Genomic DNA, 18,544 nt, shown 5'->3' with positions numbered 1-18,544 from the left:
AAAGATGGCAAAGTACCTGCTGTACTGTGACACTTGGGGGGGCCATGTGGCCTGCTTTTCTTTCTCAAGATCAAGAAGGAGCACCTCTGAAATTTAGTCTCTTTACTAGTACCCAAAGGGTTTCCTGCAGTGCTAGTCAGGGTCCTAGTTCATTACGCACTTTCAGGCACTTAAGAATACAAGGGTTCATCATCTCTGCGTGCTGAGCACAGGACACTGCTGCAGTGCCACGGAGGAAACCTGCCTCGTCTCTGCCCTCCAAGCTCATTGCTGATTTTTCTTCCCAAAGGGAAAGGACGCTCAAGTCTCCACAGCCGAAATAACAAGGCGGCTAATCTCTGTTTTCCAGGCAAGATTAAAAACACAGTGAGTGTTTTGCAGGTATTAAACCATTGATTTGCATTTATGCTTTAACCCTTTTTTCAAGGATTTGTTGGAAGGCCATTTTACTGACAAAGTCAGACATATCCCTGCTCCTTTCTCAAGTAGCTTAACTTTCTATTCTAAAAAGATGTATGACATTATAATGAATGATATTATTCTATCTATAGCTTAAGTGATTTGTGAAAGCATACATTTTCCTCATGGTGTATCTAATGTCATAGTATTAAACAAAAAACTGGGTCAGAGTTTCCAAAGAATATGTTAAACTCCTTACTAAATACATGTTAGAAAAAAATGATTAAGGGGTTTGTTGTGACTTTAGGTAGTCTAATGCTCTGCAAACCCCTAGTCACACTCCAGACTTCCATTCAGTGGAGACAGGCATTATTGGGAGGATCTGTTTTTCCAATACCTGTGACTATAGTAGCAAGTCACTTCATTTAGGTGAATTATTGTCATGAATGCTTTTATCTTCATTTATTCCTCTCTGAGGCATTTCAGCATTCAGTCAGCTTTGCTGATTGTGTTAATTAGCTATATCATTTTAATGGTGATTTTAAAAGTTTAATGGATTAATGGATTAATCTGTAGATTAATTCTCCGACATCTCCTCTATCTCTTAGTAGTAACTATTAAAGTTCCCAAATCCCATGTTTTCCTTAAAATATTTTTAGAGGAATCTAGTGATTTTAAGATCCCACAAAAATCTGTAAGCGAGTTAAAAAGTCAAATTACATAAAACTCATTAGATGTGTTCTTATGAATTCTTGTTGGGAGAATGGGGAACAGGAATCTCAAGAAATCCAAAGAATTAAAGGACAGGATAAAAACATATTTGTATTACTGATTTGTCACTAGTCTTGTTTAGCACTTTGCCAGCTGGATTATGAAGTATGCTGCCTTCATTTCTTTAGCTACACAGACAACACTATAATACTCATTCAGCTCACAGTACCATGTAAGATATAAGAAAATCAAAAAATGTTCCTATTTAAAACAAATATACCGAACCCAGTAAAAAATAGAAAGGCTATTTTAAATAAGATACAACCTTCAAACGAAAATAGAACAAAATCATAGCCAAAAGCAATTAAACTTCAGTAAGTCTAATATACAACACAGGTCATTTAAAGAACATCACAAAGACAAATTTTGTGAAAAGCAACTCACACATCAATAGACAATAAATATTTTTTATTCTCTGGTGTTAGGACTAAATCTTTAGCACAGATAACATCTTCCTTCTTTTTACTTCTGTCCATGATTGGACTGAATCTGACAATCTAAGTGCCAGGCAGCTTTTGTATAAACAGTCAAAAGTTTCAACTTCTTACATGATAACTTTTAGTGCAATGTGTTTGTTTAATGACCACTTCCCAGGTTTGTTTTCCAACACCTGTACACATCTTTATACACATGTATGTATTATACACACCACAAGGCTCTTCCACATATGCTTCTAAATGCTGTTGTTATGGTCTTTATCAACATACTATATGCCTAGCAAGAAAGTATTTTCATTCCTGGCAGAGAAGGACACGACTGCATGTTATGAGTACAGTTGCCTGATATTGTCATTTCAGCCCTTCTCATTCCTACAAACTTATTCTCACAGTAATTCATTAGTATGTTTAAATATTTATCAAGAACTACATGAAGCATGTCAATAAGTGGTGACAGGGTGGTGACATTTGTTTGATTTAGATCTTCTGACTGAGCAGAGTCCAAGACCCACTGAAGTGTTTGGAACAGTTTGAACTACTGAAAGGCTTGGGAGCAGTCATTCAAGGCTGATGAAAAGCTTTCTTTTCACTTTCCATTAACAAGACAAAAGTTATAGGGAGATTTATGCTGGAAGGGGCCACTGAAGGTCACCTAGTCCAAGCCTCTCCCTAAAATAGGTTTGTGTACCTCAGTTTTCTCAGGGCTTTGTCCAGTCAGGTCTTGAAAAAACCCAGAACTGAAAATATTTCATTGCTTCTCTAGACAATGTTTCAGTGTTTAAGCATGGTCTCAGTCAAAAAGCTTTCCATTACACCTAACTGGAATTTCTCGTGTTCCCACATTTGTGTGTTTCTGCTTGTTTCTTCACCATACAATTTCATGGATAGCCTGGCTCTGTCTTCTCTATACCTTCTCATTCAGCAGTCAGGGGCAGCAATTCAGACTCCCTGTAGTCTCTGTCCTTGAGACTGGACAACCTTCTGCTCCCAGTCATATGCATGAGACTCTCTGCAAAGAGCTGGAAGTAACCTCACGTTTTTCAGTCCTGGTGCTCATGGGGGAGATTCAGCCACCCCAATGTCTGCTGGAGGCACTCTACATGCAGGCACAAGCAGACATTGGCCTGTTCATGAATCTGCTTGAAAGAGGACAAGCACCTGAAGTTAAAGGGGTGCAAGAGAGTTGGTTGTTACTCGAGGAAGCAAGGAAAGGATGGCCTCCCCCATGCTCCAGAGCAATCCATCCTGATGAGCAAGGAATTCAGGAGAACACCAGGAGGCCTGCATGGAGACTGGGGAAGGAGATCAGGACAAAACACAGATGTAAGGAAAGTGTACAGAAGGCAAAGGCAGTGACAGGATGCCTGGGAGGAATACAGAGATCCTAGCATCTTCTAGCATAAAGGGTTGACATCAGGAAAGCTGATGCCCAGTTGCTGTTGGGTCTGGCAAGGATGTCTTGAGGTAAGATCCTGTGAATGAAGGCCCTGTGGATATTTCATAATTATGGTATAAGAAACAGAAAAGCAATCATAAGTACCATGTAAAAATGTGCTATTCCTTGCCATGTTTCTGAGAACAGTCCTCTTCCTGTTAGTGAAGAATTTGTATTTATATCTGCTTTAGGTATACTCAGATTGCTGTCACAGCAGCATGGTGCTGCCACAGCTGTTACTGAGAGTGTTCTGTGGGACTGTCATCTTTGCAAGTTTACCATTGCTGTGATGAGGTAGGGCACAAACAACTGATTATTGGGCTTGAAAGTACTTCTGCTTTTGCCTCAAACTCATGAGATTCCTTTTCAAAGGGTGGGTCATAATGTAAAATGTACATTTTTCAAAGGCCAAGTACTCTGCCAAACTTGTTTTTCTATTTAGTAAACAAATTCCTCTCAAAATTTTCTACTAGTACAGGAAAAAAACCAATAACTGATGCAAATGATTCACTTCCCTTAAAACAGGAAAAATGTTGTAGTTTCTTTCATATATCTACTACTAGGAGTGGGTCATACACCTCTGCTTTTTATAACCTGCACTGTGGAAGATCTTTTTTCTATTCTCCACTTTAAGAATTTTAATTAAGGAAGTTAAATACACTGAAATCAAAAGCTGGCAAAAGTTGTATTTAGAAGTTCTGTACTAGAGTTGCTGCATACTGTTCTTATTTTCTAACACAAGTGTTCTTCTTCTTTTTTTTTTTTTTTTACCTTGCAATGTTGTAGAGAGACAGATAAATCCTATCCTGTACTATATTTTTTGGTGGATACTAATAAAAGTCTTGTTTAGTTCAACCAAAGCATGTTCTGAGAGTAGCAAGACTCCAATAAAATACAGCTTTGATTTTGAAAGCAGTAACCAGTCATAACTGGCTTGCACAAAGAGTGAAGGTGATCATACACTTTTCTGAAAGTCAGGCAACAAAATCATCCTTGAAACTCACCTAGAATTCATAGTCTGAATGTGCCATGAAAATATCTCAAATTCTAGATTTTTGGTCATAAAGCTATTTCTATTGAAATTTTTGGAAAATACCATAGTACAATTTATTTTCTAAAGCACAAATCAACAACAGTCTCTGGGTTTTGAAGGTTATATCTGAAACCTTTTAAATTAAGTATTTTTTGTATCATTCACAGAAAAAAAAAAGTTATAAACTAAATAGGAATAAGCTTCTTGTTACAAACAGACCAAACATCAGATGAAAATTGTTGGTTTTTTTGAGCCTATTTTTTCTATTCAATGAGAATGATGTGGAGGTAGAGCTTTATGCTACCGGAACACTAGAAAATGAACTTTGTATTTTTATGTTTATCTGAGTCATCATGATAGGATAATGGACTAAATAGAAAAGCACTGTTGCCAATTTATGTCTGGAAAATAACACTGAAGTGACCTCCGGTGTGTCACAGTGACTTTAAAACTGAATCAGGTATTATTAATGTCTATTTTTTTAAGTGCATCTAATGACTTAGCCACTTGATCATTCTTGCCTTGCAGTGTTTAGGCACCCTTGACACTGGGAACAGATAGATTGTTTTCTGGGTCACCACTGGAAGAAGCCGTACAGAACATTGGTGATTAATAACTTCTTTTTCTAAATTATGCTTGGTCACCTCATTGAAGCATGAAAGGACAAACAATGGGAAAATTTTTATGGTTTTTTAGAAGCCTTTAGCATGGTGTTTATTCAAGCTGAACTCTCTCTACACAGGGAAGTCATTTTGAGCAGAGACTGCAAGATCAACTTTCAACATTTAAGTTTTAATTACACTCAGTTTTTTCTTTCTCCCATCTGTTCACATCAAAAGTTCACAGTCTCCACTACAACATTATGAAAAACATTTTCAATACCTTAGAAAGTGAGCAGACATCATGAACAAATACTCCACACTATTTTTTTCCTGGGGCTGTCGTTCATTATGCAAAAAAAAACAGGCAACAAATTCAGAACAAAACAAAGAATTGCTCAGCTTGGATTTTAGCCTATTTTTACATAAACATTAAATTAAATATTCATTTCAAGACACATTTGGCACTTAGTAATACAACATTTGATGACAGAACATATTTATGCTTAGACCATGAAACATGCTTGTAACCCAAGAAGTGAACAACTTTTTGCCATTACAGATGCTCATTCTGCCTTCAGGTGAGGGGTCTTTAGAGTTCAGATATGTATGGAAGCAATGTTACTCTTAGGCCTCATGCCTAAGACAAAATATTGAGGTACCCCCTGGCATCTTCACAATATTTGAGATTTTGTTTAAAATATGCAAATGTCAATTAATGGAGACAAGTAAAGAAGTCAGTATAGCAAGTCATCAAATTACAGAATGATTTGAGTTGGAAGGCACCTCAGAGATTACACTGGTCTGCATCACAGATTGGGCCAAATTTTTAGATACAAATTTCAGTAGTTTTTCTTCACCAATATTAAACTTCAAGAGAATAAGGAGAGTTATAGTTTTAAAAATGACACTTTCTTTAAGAACTACAATTTCTCTTTATACAGTCATTATAATAAATCATACTTTCACCAGCCAGCTGAATGATGATCCTAGCTTTAAACAACAAGTTTGTGCGAATACGAGTCCACAGTATATACAGCCATATACTTGGGGATTTTAGGCAACAATATAGGGTGACTAATTTATGAGCTGAAGAAATGCACTCAGTTTTCAAATACTGACCTGGGTTTTCAAAGCCAAGGAATTGTACTAAGATTAATCTCAGTATTGTGCCTTACTCGGTTGTTGAAGTAAGGCACAATACTGAGATTAATCTTAGTACAATTCCTTGGCTTTGAAAACCCAGGTCAGTATTTGAAAACTGAGTGCATTTCTTCAGCTCATAAATTAGTCACCCTATATTGTTGCCTAAAATCCCCAAGTATATTAGTTTGCCATATGACCAACGCGGGAAAAAATCTGCAACTGTGAGGAGTCGTTTTCATTCTTACATTCTATCTTTGAATTAGTTCCTCTAAATTAAAAAAAAAATTATAGCAAATTAAGATGTATCTGTGCAAATTTATCTGTTTTGCTTTTGTACCCCACTCTTGTAATGATATTTTTTGCTAATATATGCAAAGCTTTGGGACACACTAGCCTAAATGGATGGTAATGCTGAACTCCACTCTGTGATAATTTTGGATTGCTGAATTAATTGTGAATCAAATTGTGAATAAGAGATCTTTGATAGTTGGCTGTCAGGGATAAAAACTGAATGCCAAGGGGAACAGAAGAGGTGCCAGGCTAGTCTATTCAACGTTGAGTCCTTTCTCTGATTTTGCATTTCCATTTCCCTTTTAGGCTATCAATGCCTCAAGTTGTAACTGGTTCACTGTCCTGTTCCCCCTGTAGAAATCTGTCATACAAATGCTTGAATAGCAGAGCACTACACAATTCATAAAAATATCTGCAAGTAAGGAAGTAAAGCTTTTAGGAAAAGAGAGAGGGATAGTATATTTTGACTATTTTTTCAGATTTTCCTGTACAGTGTACAGAAGTTCTCTGGCCCCTGCAACACTCTTTCAATTTTTTAAGGAAGAAGTAGAGATATTCAGTTCAAAAGTTCTGGAAATCTTGAAGATAAACATAAGCAATTTTTTTCCTCACTTTTCTTTATGTCTAAAAGAGTAGTGAGGGCCACCTCAACTTTCTTTTCCCACAGAAAACTTTCCAATACTGAGAGTTCCCAAGCTTGAATGAGGTGTGTATTCTTCTGATAGATAGAACTGGTTCATTTCACCCAGGAAAGTTATTAATTCCCTTTGTAGATAACCACATCATAATCTTTATCCATCACTGTAGGTGTGCCTTCATTCTCCTAGACATTCTGCCAGGCTTACTGCCATGCTGGAATGGCAGTGACCTCAGAACTGATTCAAATGGCTTCCAAGCACCATTCTTTGCAGAAGAGAGAAGTCCTGAACAGCATCAATATTGAAATGATCCAGCCACCATTAGCTGTTAAATCTATATAAGAGAAATTTCACAATCCTTTAATGTAATTCTTACTTCTGACACCTGGCAGATGGGAGTTTAACTGTTCAGTTATTGTTCACATACATAATGATTTTGACTTTTATTGAGTTGACCGTTGTAACATTTTCTTTCAAATAAAATGAAGATCTTAGCCCAAAAAAGCACTGGGACCTATACTGAACTTCAAAGCCAGTAGAACTGCTAGTGATTTTTATTGAAGCTTCATGAAATACTGCTGAATATGCAAGTACAGCTACATGGAGTACTAATGTGCCAGCTATTAAATGTTTGATTTTCATATCACCAGTGTTTTAGATGAGAAGACTGATCTTATGCATTGCATTCAGTAAAAGTGTTATTAGATACAAACCCTGAATACAATAATTACTTGCTCTGCAGGAGTAAGTTTACCCCTGGAGCTATATACATGTTTAAGTAGATTAGCACTTGAACCTTTGCAAACTTTTGCAAAATAAACCCACTAACATTACTCTATTGTATTCATCCCTTTGATTATAGCACTTTGGGGGAATTTACATAATGAGTAGAAAAAAGCATTATTTTATGCACCCTTCAAAGCCAAGAAAGAGCATATTGGGGCTGTTTCTAGTTAATGATAAGCCTTAAACTAGTATAAGCCTTAAACTAGTAAATGTTACACTGCAAGAAAAAGTTGTTGGTCTTTCAATGCAATTAAAAATAAAATGTTTTTTCCAGTCTTAAGCATAAAGAAATTTTTCATGACTGGGATAAAAAATTTTAAAAATTGATTTCCTGGACTTTATTTCATTAGCCTATAAAAGTATCTTCCATAATTAGTGACAGATATCTTTTTAACTCCAATTGTAACTTGTGAATTCTGGAAATAATAGTTACCATGGTACTCATGTTCTTTTAGCAGCTTAATTCTCGCCCATATTTGGGACCTCTGTGTCTTTTAATATGATCACATACTCAAAAAGACTGATGAGTTATTAAGAGGAGAATGTTTGCTATCACCTAGCCTTCGTTTCTACTGAAGTGACAGTCACTGTGATCTTAGAGCAGAGATATGTGTTACATTAAAATACAGGTGATTCACTTTTCCCTCTCCTTATGACATAGTCTGTACAGTAGAAAGAAAAAAAGCAATGTTTTCCAGACTTTTTTTTCTCCCAAATACTTTGCTCTTTGATGTTGTAGATTTTCAAGAGAAATATTAAAGTTGGTGTATGAATGCAGTAGGTATGGATGGAAATACCTGCATGTCCCCTTGGACCATACACATCTTGGTCCTTGCAGGTACGTGTGTGTGTGTGTGTGTGTGTGTGTGTGTGTAAAAAAGTGAGTGCATGAAGAGCATGAGAGAAAAAGTGTGAATACATAAAACAAGCTTGCCTAAAGATTTCATAAACAAGTATCATATTTTTTATCCAAAAAATTAATGCTGTATTATCTTGTACTACTTTTCCTGCAACATGTATGCATGGATACTGGAGATTGTTTGAAAGGGAGAAAAAAAGAGCTTGGAGTCTAAAATTCCCTGTAGCCATTTGGTGACCTGGGCTGGAAGAAAAAAAGATAGAGAAGACAGAATCTGTGCCACAGTCCTCTACTTCAAAGTCTACAAATATTGTAATCTTTAATTTTTGCTAAAACTTACATCACTCAGCCAAGGAATTTAGTGTTTAAAATGAGCAGTCCTTATGAGTATAAGGATCTGGTTCAGTGTACATAAAATGAAGCTGGAACAACAGCTTGTGGTAGAGCATGGGACAAAAGGAGCAATGCATTATTTTACAGGTATGGAGCTTTCAATGTACAGTGTGAGAGTTTTCTTCCAGAGAGTGCCAGAATACAAAAAGAAGAATACAAAATTCATTAATTAGGTTACTCTTTATAAAAAAAAAAAAATCCCAGCACCAGCAGCATCTTAGGAGACGTTGTTTTAAACATTCAGATGTTATAAACAGTACTGATAATTTAAGGGGATTGCACTGAGGCTGACTTCTTTCAGGTCTAATCTTGTATTATATCTACTGAAATAAGAAGTGAGGGAGGTGGTGGAGGGTGTGTGACAGAATTCGGGGAGACAGTACTATTTTAGCTTAGTTTATTAAGGAACTAGAGAGCTTGGGGCCATGAGGGAGAAGATGGGGAGATGAAAGAAAGGAAGATAAACCACATGAAAAAAGACGACAAGCCAAAAGAATTTTACATGAGGCAAGGACAAGAGTGGTATGCCAGGGAGGAGCTGTCATAAATACATGGTGCAGAGGAGTGAGGAAAGAGATGTTTTTCAGACTTCAAGGGGTCTTGCACACTGCAGAATTCCCATCCTATAAAAAAGGGAAGGGAAGTGGGTATTTGTTCTTTAAGGGATATTTGGTGTTTCTGAAATTATTCGTGGCCAAAATGATTGTGTACATACTTATCAACAGATAAAAGTGAAAATCAGAGGAACTGATGGTTAACTCTGCACTGCTGGTAGTGTCTTTGACTTACATGTCCAGAGCATGGCCAGTACACCACTCCATGACAATTATAGAGACTGGGGGAAATATTGAGATTGACTCCTGCAATATCCTGTCAAAATACAGAGGAGAGCTTGTGGCTAAGCCACAATTAAGCCATGCCAGATTGCACTGACACTGGAATCCATATAACAGAAGTTATTTTTGAAAATCCATTAATCAGAGGTGATAAAGCTTCATTTAGTTTTACTGAATGATTCTGCCCTATAGAAATAAAAATTTACAAATACAATTATGCTTTTATTTGACACCAGGCAAAAAAATTAACGCTGATTTGCATAACTTCCTAACTCCTTCTACAGTATTTTTTAATTAGCCACCTGCTCTTGTTATGAATAACATCTATTTATGACTCTGTAGCTGAGCAGGTTTGGGAAGTAATGGTAGCATGCAAAGCAAATAATTTAATCTGACCTCTTCTGATCCCCATCAGTCTGCATATAAAAAATCAGTATGTTGATCTGAGAACCTGCTGAAGCTCTCAGAAGGTAAAGAACACCACTAAACACACAAAAACCTAAGCAACCTATTGTGAACACATTTTTTCTATATACTTAAGGAAAATAAAGTCATTCAAATAAATTGGTTTTACGCCTACTAGTTCTGTTGTTGCAACAGACTCAGTATCCAAAAATGTTAAGCTGTTTAAAGAATATGCACAAAAGAGGATTCATACTTAACTTCCAGAAATAATAATTTTTAAATCTAATTTAGACATATTATAGTAATAAATCAACAACTTTTGACATGCTTCTAGACTAAAGTTCAGGAGAATTTATCCTAGATTTATTTGAAAACATGCTTCCTAAGTTCTTTGCCAATGTAGAAAGTACTGCATATTTCGTTTACTGTAAAAACCAGTCTAGCAATATTTTCTGAATTTAATGTCTCCCACTACACATTGTAAGTTAAAAAAAAATCTAAACTGTTTACACTAAAATCCTTATTTATGATCATGTTTTGAAGAAGGAAAGAGTTTTTCAGAGATTTTTCTTAGAAACCTGTGAAGAGTTTAACTAGAGTTAAAAATGGAGAGGGAGAGGAAAAAAGGAGTACATTCTTCAGTAAAATAAACAAGAATCAAGTCTGCCATTTCACAAGAAGCAATATTAAAGGTGTGGCTATGTTAAACATTAAGATACTCCATTCATGCAGACTGCAAAATTTCTGCCATGCTTTATAATGCTGAAAGAGTAATGCAAAAAACTCTGTACTCAACATGTTTTTTGGTAGTAGTTGAGGGTGACTTAGTACAGAACACTTACAAAAATTAAGTAAAGGTCATTGGAATTGAAAGACATGCAAAAAATATAAGAAATTTAAGCCTTCTATAATTAGATGTTATGGGAGGTTTCTCTGTTACTGACAGTACTGGAGAACTTGATACATACCAGAATGCATCTGAGCTCATGTTTGATGTACAGGCAAAGATATTTCAAAACTGACAAATGTCCAGATGTCCTATACAGATAGGAGTTGCAGGAGGTATGTGGGAGAGAAACACCAGCCAGTCACAGGAGTTTCAAAATTGGATTTAAGAGCTTTTTTTAATAATTTCAAGATGGTTGCATTCTTCTTTCTTCTTCAACAAACAGCCTTTTTATTTATATTTGTTAATTTAGGAGAAAATTAACTTTAGCAATAAAGCATGAGGAAGACAGTTCACTGACTTCAGACCAAAAAGGAAAAAAAAAAGTAAGATAGACACGCAAAAGGAAGAGGAGATGAGATGTTCTGTATAGAATAATCACCCATGCAGAGACACAACGAATACATTATGGTTTTCCTTTGTGTTTACACAGATCAATTCCTGTTAGAATCCCTCTGCTTATTTTTAATGCTTCTAACTGAGATTGTCCTTCCTACAGCTGTAGAAGGAGAAAGGCAAGAATGATTAAAAGAAATTAATGAAACAAAAATTGCATACATATTGGCACTTTTAGGCTCACAGCTGAAAATCAAGTGGTGAAAATAATCCAGCTCTGATGACTTGTGCTGTGTTTCTTCTGATGAGCCTGTCAACTGGTGCAAAATGAAGCAGTGTAGCTGCTATGATTAACAGCTAGCCCTGGTAAATGTGAAAACTTCCTAAAGTTTTCCCAAAAACTCTTCAGAGGTGAAATGCCTCAGTGGAGGGCACCATATTGTGGATTTTAGTTGGAGGAACTCACAGATTCTGTTTTCAGTAAGTTCAGTAAGTTTAATAAAGGGGATGGTTCCTGCAATCTCCTACTGAAGCAAAGAGAAAGACATCCCCCCCTGCCCCCACCCCAATTTGTATCTCCGAAAAGTAGGTCATTACAGAGATCTATTTTATTGCTTAAAAGCTCTGGGACTTATTGTGAAATGACATAGAACACGCTGTCCGCAAGAACAGTTTGTGAGACTTCTATGCCTCAGCTCTCCTCTTGTCTCATCTTGCTGTGCCTACAGGAAGCTTCTCTGCTGCAGGACATTCACTTCTATGTCAGGGCGTGGGTGAAGTCAAAGCCTCTAGTGACAGCACAGAGTCTGACTGACATCAGCAAGGGGCATTCACTGGGATACTGAGAATGTGCCTCAAATGGAGAACTGTTTAGACCAGGCTTAAATAGTAGTCAGCATGGGAATTGTTTTGCACTGACTGAGCTACACTAATTTAACACACTTCTCATTTGAAATCCTTCAGCACATCTCCGTTTTTTTGTTGTTGTTGTTGTTTAATTATTTTTTCATATACTGTTTTACACACTGAGCAAAAAAATCTCAATTTCATCTTTATATGTCCCACTCTTTTTTATACTTAATGCTGTGCTCAGGTCATCTGTCATTACTTGCAAGGCCTAAAACAAAAAAGTGAATGAAATAAATCTCATTGATTCTTGATTTAAAGAGGAAAGTAATATGTCATCAGTGTCCTCCATACATCTCATCCAGGTTTAGGAGCTGGAAGACAGCAACCCTTCTTGACAGGAACTAAGAGCTTTTACCCACCAAGGAACATAAAGAAAAAATACCATCTTAGCATGATTAAATATGACTAAGTATGACTTACAGTGACCAAGAACCTCAGTATCACTAAATTTATTTAAGAAACTCCCTTAGCATTCAAAGGAAAATACATTATGAGAGTGCCAGTTGCCACATCCACTTTTAAGGAAAAATATCCACTCAGTCTGCTTTGATATTTCCTGGTTGAGAGAAATATTTCTCACAGAAGTTGCAGACTGTTGCCTGCATTCTTTGGGTCATATCCTGTAGGGGACATTTACACCTGGATCAGCATTCATATGAATGAATCTCTTTCAGCTGGTCCCTTTCCAAACTAGTTGTTTTTAAAGTTTATCTTTCCATATTAAAGACATCGAATATTTAACAGCCTTCTGGTAAACTTTTTTCCCCTCATGTTTGTGCATAAGGTTCTCCAGCAAGTATGTTTCAGAAAAAATAAGGCTGAGAAAGATGCATCTGGGCTAACTGAGCAGCAGCTGTACTGAGTTTAGAAAGATAATTTTCCCTCACAGACATTAAAAAAAAGCATATTGCAAAATATAGGTTCATTTGTCTCATGATATTAAAATTGATTAAAATACAAAGAACTAAGATAATTGAAGTATCTGAGCTAATCCAAACCTGAAGAGTCCATTCATCCAAACAGATGAGCTCTGAGTTGGTATGACCTCTCCTCCCCCACCCTCCCCAGTTCCTTTTCATCAATAAGATCTTTATCATAGCAAATACAGGCAATCATATTTTCTTGACCTACAGCACAGATTAATCTCAGGCACACAGTAAGCGAGGCCTATCTTAAAACTCATGAAAGACTAAAAAGAAAATTGTGCAGCTGGTCACTTAACCCTAAATGCAAGTCAAATATGACTGCTTTAACAATTAGTGTAGGAGCAAAAGAATGTAGCAAAGAGTTTAGAAGGTTTTTGTTGTAACAGGGTAAAAAGTTGTAGGTGAATCAGATGCAACAGCTACCTTAAAAGAGCATTAGAAAGGCATGAGAATTAAATGGCAGAGGAAATAACAGTCTGGCACATTATGACATACACCCTCTACAGAGCTGTGGTTTCCTTTCACTCAGAACAAAGAGAAGAAGGGAAAGATACAATTAACTGGCCATTAACAGTAATACAGTACATAAAGAAGGAGAGTCATGGCTAGTGACTTTGGGCAAAAAGGCATGCCAATATGTTTACATGGGAGAGGTCCACTGCTTTTGTTTTTAAACAGGATTTTAGTGATTCCATATCTTTCAAAAGTGACTGCAGCAGCAGAAACCAGAATTCACTGTGGAAGGGAATCAAGAAAACAGGTTCCAGTTCGCATCCTTGGGGCACATTCTTAGGCTGAATTTCAGCATGTGGCTTCTTACCCATGGTTCATGAAGCTGGCTTGTCCTGAGTGCCTCTATTTTCAGCTACAGGATATGGTAAGTGTACATCAATTTGATTCATCTTTACCCTCTTAATGTGGGCTAAGCCCACAAAGGACACATCCTATTGCCTGTAAGTACAGACTGGCTGGCAATTAGCATGGCTCAGATGCCTGACAGCACTTATGGAGGCACAAATGACAGGACCTGCTCTCTGGCTTGGAGGTTCATAATGTATGGTGTACATAGACAGGTATTTTGAGCTTGAGTGCTGTGTTATAGTGTCAGCAAGACAGATTATTCTAGAGGACCACACCGACCTTTGTGGGCTTGGATAAGCCATTTATGTTATAGCAATGATTGTCTCTGTGATTCCTAAAGTATGAAAGTAAATGGAAACATCCGTCAACCTGAGGCCTGCTTTCATAGGCATGAGTTCTCCCCTTTCTCCATGCCAGGGGACACTCTTTCTATTTCTCCTCATCTCTTCTGGAAAAAGTAGAGGGAACTCTGGTAATTCACTATTTTGGTGAGCAGGTTAAACTCTGTGTGGGAAGTTACAAGAAATACTGGATCTAAGAAATGCTACAGCATATGTGTCCTAAGACCACAATGTTTATTCCTAAGTAAGGAAGACCTAAAAAGTTTTTTCCTAAACAAAGGTGAATGGAAAATAAATGGTGAGTCATATCATTAAGAAGCAAAAAGAACTGTTTCTAGCAAACAGGATAATGATGCAGGAAATATGTATCAGTGGAAATGTAAATATGTCTCCCTGTTACTTCCAATCAGTGGCAAATAGTCAGTATTGAAAAGAAATAAATAGAAGCATAAAAGGAGTTACATTAATGATATATCATCCTAACAAGTCCAGGAGCAGGGAGCCTGCACAACCTAAGTATGACAGAAGTAAACAACATGACATTTGACAAAAGGTTCATTAGCTACTGGACATTTTTTAGAACTTGGCCTACATGATTCTGTGATTATAATGAACTCATTTCATACTTTTTTTTTTTTAACAAGAGGTTCCTGAGAATACCCAGAGATTAAAGAAAGGTATGTGACAACTATTTCTTCAACAATGCTGTTCCCCACTTCTTCTTCTACAAAGTTTGGACTCCAAAGAGCAAAGAAGAGAGGGGAGAGGAGGACAGGCAGAGCCCCCACAGCCTTTTGTCTTCTCATTTCCAATTCTGAGTGTATGAAATAGCAGCAAGGCAGAACCCAGCTTCCCTTACTTGTAGGTACCTCAAAGGTTTGGGTCCTCCAGGGAGAGAATGATCAAAGCCAGGTCCATTATCTGAAAGTGTGAAGCTGTCTGTTACGACTTTTCTGCTCAGCCCTGTTGCCTCCACCAAGGTGAAGGGTGACGAGGTGATGCTCTGCTACTCCAGTGCTCTTAGCTGGTGGGCCACAGAATCATAAAATAGTTTGGTTTGGAAGGCACTTTCAAAAGCCTTCTAACCCAAGGCCCCTCCAATTAGCAGGAACATCTTTAAGTAGATCAGGTTGTTCAGAGCCGTGTTTGACCTGATCTTGAGAGTTTCCAGGGATACGGCACTCGCTACCTCTCTAGGCAACAAGTACCAGTGTTTCACCATCCTCATTGTGGAGAACTTCCTCCATATAATGGTCCAAATTGACTCTCTTTTCAGGTAAAAAAACATTTCCCCTTGTTCCAGTCCAACAGGCCCTGATGAAACATTTGTTCCCATCCTCCTTAAAGGCCCCCTAAAAATACTGTAAGGCCACAATAATTAGGTCTCCCCTGCACTCTCTTTTCTGCCAGCTGAACAATCCCAATTCCCTCAGCTTCTCCTCTCAGGAGAGATGCTCCATTCTTGAATCATCTTTGTGGCCCTCCTCTGGACCTGCTGCAAAAGGATGAGGCAGCTCTCACTGAGGGTGGGGAATGAGCACTTCCAGGCTGAAAACTTCTCCCAATAACAGCATGCAGCTCGGTTAGGAAAGTGCCCTTTGACTTAGTTTCTACCTCTGCCTCAATGATAGCAATTAGTATTCCTAACCTCCAACAACCACCACCTAGAAAATAATATTTTTTGCAGTATATTTAACGATCTTAGAGATGACATAGAGTGATATAAAAGTTCTTTGGTGATATCAAAACAACCTATAATCGTGTAATATTAAACTGGTACTGATTATCATAATGAAACAGATGCCTCTAAATAAAGTCCTCTCTACATCAAATTCTATAGGTGTATATACTTGTAGATGAATCCACTGATGCTCTGACCTCCCTCCATCCTCTGTAGGATTGCTGTTTCTGTGATACTCACATCCTCTCTACTCCTAGGAATCAATCAGCAAGCCATGTTCATGCACTAACCCTGATTCAACAACCCATGTAAAACACCACGTGCTTTGGGTTGGGGGTTGAAGACTCCCTTGTATTCAGGTGGGAGTAGGGAGAAAGATGGAAGAGAAGACCTTTCCCCTTAATATCTACTTCTATCATTTCAAAAGTCAAAATCAAGACAAACATTTTCACTTTACTCCATTTCTGATGTCAAAGAATGACCTGCTGCTTCATTCTGCTACTAAGATGTCAGAAATAGGAAGATTTGATTACTGTTTCAAGATTGTTGGTCCCACCTGGGCTCTCCAAAAGCAGAAGTAACATTTCTCTATTAACCACCATTGACAAACTTACTGCTGTCTATTGGAAGACCAAAAGGAGAAAAGAGGGAAAAACCCCCACCCAAATACAAAGGTTGCAGGCAAGCTTAACAGATAGAATGAAAGATATGTAAACACTTTTGAAGGATACATTTGTTCTAAAGCTAAAAGAAACACAACTTCTCAACTACATTCTGTTATTCATCAGCAGGAGGGCAGAAAGCCTGAAATATATATTACATGCTCAGAGTCAATTTATAAGAAAACTTCATTTCCCAAATGCTCAGTTTTTAAAAATGTCTCAATTTCTGGTTTGGAAAAAAAAACAACCCAAAACCCAGACATGCTAGAAAAGCTGCAAGTACTTTTTGTTGCATCAGCCAGCATAAATTGAGCTTATATGCAACTTCTTTTAGCCAGACTTTATTTGGTGACACAAGCTGGAAAATCATCTGCCTGCAAGACCATTCTTCATGGAGACTGAGCACTTCTGACTAAAATTTTAAAAATCTTATCAAAATTTCACAGAAAATTACATGAAGATCTGAAGTCTCTCCCTCATATCTAAAGGACAGAGTTAAACTCTGTCATTTAAATATAAACTCTTAAATTTAAGCTCTTGCCATTATTTACAATTGCAATCACTGTAGAAGCTATAAGAGAAAATCCCAATCCATGGAAAAAAAATTCTCTTAACACCATTTAACTTCATTTTATTGTGTTTTACTTACCTACAAGTAATTAGGTGCTTACTGTTTAAATCATAGAACATGCTGCCATAGAAAATGGGAAATTTAATTTGTCCATGATTATTTATTATTATGATATAGAGTTATGAGACCAGAGCTGAAACATCCCACTCTGAATAGTTAGCTCTAATTAAAGCATAGAGTAGTGGATAATGTGTTGCCTCTCCATATGCTTTTTCATCTTGTGTTTTGATTACTATATTTTAGCCCATTCCTAGGAGATTCAAGTGTTATTCCAGCATCTGCCTACTTTGTAGGCTAACAGCTATGCTCACATCATTATGCGTTAATATTACATCACAATTTGATGTACTTCACAGAATCTTTAACATTAATAAAACCAATTATCTTTTCCCAGAATTTACAAACTTAAAAAATTATTATTTTTAGATCTTCATTGTACCTGAAGAGGAAATAGCTTAGCTTTTTAAAAGTTACTCTATTGCATCTGGGATTTGTCTAACAGGTTAATGAGTCACAAAAAGCTTAATGCTCCAAAATCAATTTTAGTGTCTAAATCAGAATGTATGCCAGACCCTCTGTGACAAGGATTTTATGAAGCTAAGAGCAGCATTGTGTCTGATAGTCTTTTAGTTTATCACAAGTAAGGTGAAGATACTTCATGGCTCGTGTATTTGAAAGAGCCAGCTTTGCTTCACTGAGCATGTTCTGCTTTAGAGGCAAATTCCATTCCCTGATTCTAAAACAGGTTTTACCAGGATATTAAAGAGAACATGAAAAAAAATAAATGTGCACCTCTATAAAGGGGCAGAGAACAATGGAATTGTGAATAAAGCATCATCAAGGAGAGCACAGGGATCTTTACAAAAAACCAATCTAGCAGGAAGTAAGCCCACCTGTGGACATCCTACATCCTATAAAGCCAACTCTACACACTCTGAAAGGATCTGCTCCCTGCTCAGACCAGTTTTCTGATCATTGAGCAGGGCTCTCCCAGGGGTTACAGGAGGCATTCAAAACATGTTAGCCTGGGCAGAGTAAATACTCCAAACAAGACTGGTGGTGTTGAGCAGATCAACCCCTTCTGTAGTGATCACACTCTGTAAGAAATTTTGCTCAAATAATGGTGTATTTTGGGAAGGCTCTACTCATGCAATTCTGTATGAGAACAACTATGAAGAATAACTAAATGAGACCTGCTGGACCCTCGGGTGTGTGTAACAAAG

At 37.2% G+C, this 18,544-nt stretch overlaps 1 protein-coding gene across 1 annotated transcript in view; it reads right to left on the bottom strand.

The window, feature by feature from the left end:
• The window catches only part of TRPM3 (transient receptor potential cation channel subfamily M member 3), a 413,447-nt gene that overhangs the window by 386,588 nt on the left and 8,315 nt on the right, over positions 1–18,544 (bottom strand). The gene's annotated exons all lie outside the window — the stretch shown is intronic.

The sequence above is a fragment of the Agelaius tricolor genome, unplaced genomic scaffold (genome assembly GCF_023055355.1).
Source record: "Agelaius tricolor isolate 1412-34295 unplaced genomic scaffold, bAgeTri1.0.p SCAF_27, whole genome shotgun sequence".
Taxonomy (NCBI): domain Eukaryota; kingdom Metazoa; phylum Chordata; class Aves; order Passeriformes; family Icteridae; genus Agelaius; species Agelaius tricolor.
This window is presented reverse-complemented; position numbering and strand designations above follow the sequence as displayed.